We start from the raw sequence: 5139 nt of genomic DNA, 5'->3' as shown, positions 1-5139 counted from the left end.
TAACCACCTTACCATACATCAAAGAAGTTCCAGAGATGACAGCCAGACTACTAAGCCCCCTCGGAATCCTAGTAGCACACAAACCCACCAACACTCTCAAACAAAAACTAACAAACTTAAAAGACCCAGTACAACCCATGGACAAAACCAATGTCATCTATAAAATTCCATGCAAGGATTACCACAAACACTACGTAGGACAAACAGGAAGAAAGTTAGCCACCAGGATACACAAACACCAGCTAGCCACAAAAAGACACGACCCCCTCTCCCTCATAGCCCTACACACGGATGAAAAAAAAACCCACCATTTCGACTGGGACAACACATCTATCCTGGGACAGGCTAAGCAAAGACATGCCAGAGAATTCCTGGAGGCCTGGCACTCCAACCACAATGCCATAAACAAGCACATAGATCTAGATGCCACCTATCAACCCCTCAGAAAACGAACAGGAAGTGACATCACCACAAACCCCAGGAACCCCATCCGGGAGAAAGATATAAATAGAAAGCAGGAGACAACAGCTTCGCTTCACTTGGAGGTCGCCACTGATGATGTTATCTAGCCAGGTAATGAAACATCTGGATATCAAACCTACACCCTAAACCTCAACCTGAGCTACAAACCTTGCAATTACTGTGGGTCTGGAGTCACATGTAGGACAGACCAGGTGAGGATGGCAAATTTCCTTCACTGAAGGACATTAGTAAACCAGATGGGTTTTTCCTGACAATCAATGGTTTTGTGGTCATCAGTAGATCCTTAATTCCAGATTTTTTTATTGTATTCAAATTCCACCATCTGCTGTGGCAGGATTCAAACCCAGATTCCCAGAATACTCCTGATGAAGGGCTTATGTCTGAAACATTGACTCTACTGCTCATCAGATGCTGCCTGACCTGCTGTGCTTTTCCAGTGCCACACTTTTCGACTCTGATCTCCAGCATTTGCAGTCCTAATTTTCCCCAGAACATTAGCTGAGTTTCTGGTTTAATAGGTAAAAACAATGACTGCAGATGCTGGAAACCAGATTCTGGATTAGTGGTGCTGGAAGAGCACAGCAGTTCAGGCAGCATCCGAGGAGCAGTAAAATCGATGTTTCGGGCAAAAGCCCAGTTTCTGGTTTAATAGCAGAGCGATAATATCACTAGGTCATTACCTCCCCTTAAATATAGATTTATGATATGGTATTCTGGGAAGTATAGTGACAATGCTGTAAATAAATTAGGGACAGCTTGCCGCTTAAGACTGGAGATTATTTTACTGTGACTCCTGGGGAATTAAGGAGTCTGAACATAATACGATACATTTGATCAATCAAGCTTATTACAGCTCAAGATACAAATAACAAGGAAAATCTCACATTGTTGCAAGGGCTAGCCAATGTAAATTGTTACTCGAAAAAAAATCTAAGTTAAACATATACAAAAACAATTCTTCACATTGTTACATCTTTACCTTGGGGGAAAAGAGTGTGAAGTATTGGGAGGCTTCAAAATTGAATAGCAGGCATATGGCAATGTTAGCATTCCCACAAAGCCTTTAAATATCCTTATATTAGCTCAGACCAGTGAACTACATACGGTAGGACGGCTTTAAGGGGACGCCCACAGATCACGTGGACCCTGCTGGATGCCCGCCCAGAATTCAGACTCAAACAGCAGGAATGTTAAAGCACCATTGCAAAAACTCACCAACTAAATATTGTGTTTAAAATTAATCATACACAACGGCCTTCCAATTTTTTACCTCAACTCAAACAATTTAGTGAAAACACAAGAAATTTAGAAATGATTGTTGGAAACCAGCAATCAGTAAAATTTGAAATGTTGCAAAAACAAAGAACTGACACAAAAAGCTCTAATGGATGTCTCAGCTACTGGAAGATTGGAAGTATCAGATCATACAAGGCTGCCAATGCCAATGACCAAGAAAGATTCTTCACTGCTGCCAACTGTCATTAAGATAATAAAGCATTCCACAGCGTTAATCGGAACTTCAATGAAACAGATGCTGAGACACAAAAAGAGACATTAAGTTTCGGAACCAAAAGCTCGATCACTAGAGAGACGTTTTAAGTAGCACTTTGAAGGAAGATGAAGGGGAGGAGTGGTTTAGGAAGGGAAGTCCAGAGCTTTGGGTTCAGGATGCTGACAGAATGACCACTAATGCAGGAACTATGAAAATCAGAAATGCACAAGTGGCACAGTCATTTTGAAAGGGTTATAGGGGTCGGAGTGGGATAGCAGAGATATAAAGGGGTCGGGGGGGTGGTTGACAGAACAGGGAGGGTCATGGAAGTAAGAGAGACAAGAAAGTTCGTGGGGATTAGATTAGATTACTTACAGTGTGGAAACAGGCCCTTCGGCCCAACAAGTCCACACCGACCCGCCGAAGCGTAACCCACCCATACCCCTACATTTACCCCTTACCTAACACTACGGGCAATTTAGCATGGCCAATTCACCTGACCCTGCACATCTTTTGGACTGAAACCCACGCAGACACGGGGAGAATGTGTAAACTCCACACAGTCAGTCGCCTGAGGCGGGAAATGAACCCGGGTCTGGCGCTGTGAGGCAGCAGTGCTAACCCGTGCCGCCCACACGGATCTTGATCAGAAGGATAAGAATTGTTCGGATTAATTCCCACTAAATTGTGTTTGAAGTTCAATCAATGTGAAAACAGCAATTAGAGTTTACTGTCAAAAGTTGCTTCCTTACCTGAAATGCTGTGTTCACCCCAGACTTTAAATGCATAAATCTGTTATATCGCTCGCAAGACCCTATTCGGAGATGACTGTTTTTGTTGACGTGTTACTTATTTACATTGTAACACATATTTACTGTATCCAAAACTCAATAACCAAACAGCAAACCCAGCGGGCCATTCCAAGAACTCAACCACCTCCTCAATGGATTGTCAGGCAAACCAAGGCTTGTCCCGCCCTCCATGCTCGTCTATTGGTGCTTGTTCACGTCATTCCCCCGAACAGCGTGCACCGATTGGCTGGAAGCCGGTGTGCCAAGGCGCGCGGAGGGAGGGAACACGCGCGGGAACAGCGGCAGTACGACTGTTCGAGGTGAAACAGCTGATTTCGAAGAAATAGCGTCAGGCAAGCTGTGCGCGTGACATCAGAGGCCTCACGCAGTCAAGGCACGTCAATACATCAGTGAAGGAAGATACTGAGCTCATTGTGTCTGCACAAGTCCTATCTCCTAGTGTTAATTTCCTGTAGTTTCTACATCCCTACGTTTGTACCACTCAATGTCCTCTTGAATGCCTTAATTGAACATGTCTGTATTTCCAGACCCTAACAACTTAGAGTCATAGAGATGTACAGCACAGAAGCATTCCAATTGGTCCAACTTGTCCATACCAACTTCATATCCCAAATTAATCTAATCCCATTTGCCAGCATTTGGCCCAGATGCCTTTTAAATGTTGTAATTATACAAGCCTCTACCACTTCCTGTGGCAGCTCATTCCATACATGCACCACCCTCTGCATGAAAAAGTTGCTCATTAGGTCCTTTTTAAATCTTTCCCCTCTCAACTTAAACCTATGCCCTCTAGCTTTGGACTCCTCACCCTGGGGATATTCACCTTATCCATGCCCTTCATGACCTTGTAAATCTATATCAGGTCACCCCCCAGCCTCCAACGCTCCAGAGAAAATAGCCTCAGCCTCTCTCTGTAGCTCAAACCCTCCAACTCCGCCAAGATCCTTGTAAATCTTTTTTTGCACCATTTCAAGTTTCACAACATCCTTCCTGTAGCAAAGAGACCACATTTGAACAGAGAATTGCAAGCCCCTAACCAATGTCCTATACAGCTGCATCATGACCTCCCAACTCCTGTACTCAATGCACTGACCAGTAAAGGCAAATACTGCCTTCACTACCCTGTCTGCCTGTGACTTCATGTTCAACGAACTATGAACCTGCACTCCAAGGTCTCTTAACGTTCTCCAAGACCTTACCATTAGGTGTACAAGTCCCGCCCTGAATTGCCTTTCCAAAATGCTAGACTTCACATTTATCTAAATTAAATTTCAGCTAACACTAATGAGCCCACCTGATCAAGGTCCTGTTGCACTCTGAGATAACCTTCTTCACTATCCACTACACCATCAATTTTAGTGTCATCTGCAAACTTACCATTCCTCCTATATTCACATCCAAAAACATTTATATAAATGACAAAAAGCAGTGGACCCAGCACAGATCCTTGCAGTACACCACAGGTCACAGGACTCCAGTCTGAAAAACAAACCTACACTTCCATCCTATGTCCCCTATCTTCAAGCCAATTTTGTATCCAAATGGCGAGCTCTCTCCAGAGTCCATGTGACTTAGATTAGAATAGATTCCCTACAGTGTGGAAACTGGCCCCTTGGCCCAACAAGTCCACACCGACCCTCTGAAGAGCACTCAGACCCACCTCCCTCTGCCTAATGCGCCTAACACTATGGGCAATTTAGAATGGCCAATTCAGCTGACCTGCTCATCTTTGGACCGTGGGAGGAAACCGGAGCACCAAGGCTGGAATCGAACCTGGGTCCCTGGTGCTGTGAGGCAGCAGTGCTGACCATTAAGCCACCGTGCTACCCCATGATCTAACTTTGTTTACCAGTCTACCATGCAGAACCTTGTTGAACACCTTGCCGAAGTCCATATAGACAACATCCACCACTCTGCCTTCTTCAATCTTGTTTCTCACTTATTCAAAAAATTAACGAGGTAAAAACAATGACTGCAGATGCTGGAAACCAGATTCTGGATCAGTGGTGCTGGAAGAGCACAGCAATTCAGGCAGCATCCGAGGAGCTTCGAAATCGACGTTTCAGGCAAAAGCCCTTCATCAGGAATAAAGGCAGAGAGCCTGAAGCGTGGAGAGATACGCTAGAGGAGGGTGGGGGTGGGCTGAGGAAATGACCTGGGAGTTGCAGTGGGAGAGAGACTCCCTGAGATTCTTGTAGAGAGAGGAGGAAAACCTCTTCAAGGCAGGCATCCTTGCAAGAGGATTCGCAGTAGGGTTAAAATCAACGAGGTAAAAACAATGACTGCAGATGCCGGAAACCAGATTCTGGAACAGTGGTGCTGGAAGAGCACAGCAATCCAGGCAGCATCCGA

The 5139-nt window shown here is 44.9% G+C and overlaps 1 protein-coding gene across 3 annotated transcripts in view; it reads right to left on the bottom strand.

Moving 5' to 3' along the window:
* LOC122543210 (signal transducer and activator of transcription 1-like) overlaps positions 1-2933 on the bottom strand; it is a 79066-nt gene extending 76133 nt beyond the window's left edge. The window contains exon 1 of one of the 3 annotated variants that reach the window (XM_043681683.1): positions 2728-2933. The gene's annotated coding sequence lies outside the window, so the exon portion shown is untranslated. The remainder of the gene's footprint in view (positions 1-2727) is intronic. The other 2 variants (XM_043681681.1, XM_043681682.1) reach the window with 2 other exon arrangements.
* Between the last annotated feature and the right edge of the window lie 2206 nt (positions 2934-5139).

Source organism: Chiloscyllium plagiosum, chromosome 42 (genome assembly GCF_004010195.1).
Source record: "Chiloscyllium plagiosum isolate BGI_BamShark_2017 chromosome 42, ASM401019v2, whole genome shotgun sequence".
Classification (NCBI taxonomy): domain Eukaryota; kingdom Metazoa; phylum Chordata; class Chondrichthyes; order Orectolobiformes; family Hemiscylliidae; genus Chiloscyllium; species Chiloscyllium plagiosum.
The sequence above is the reverse complement of the archived record's forward strand: the minus strand, read 5'-3'. Positions and strand labels throughout refer to the sequence as shown.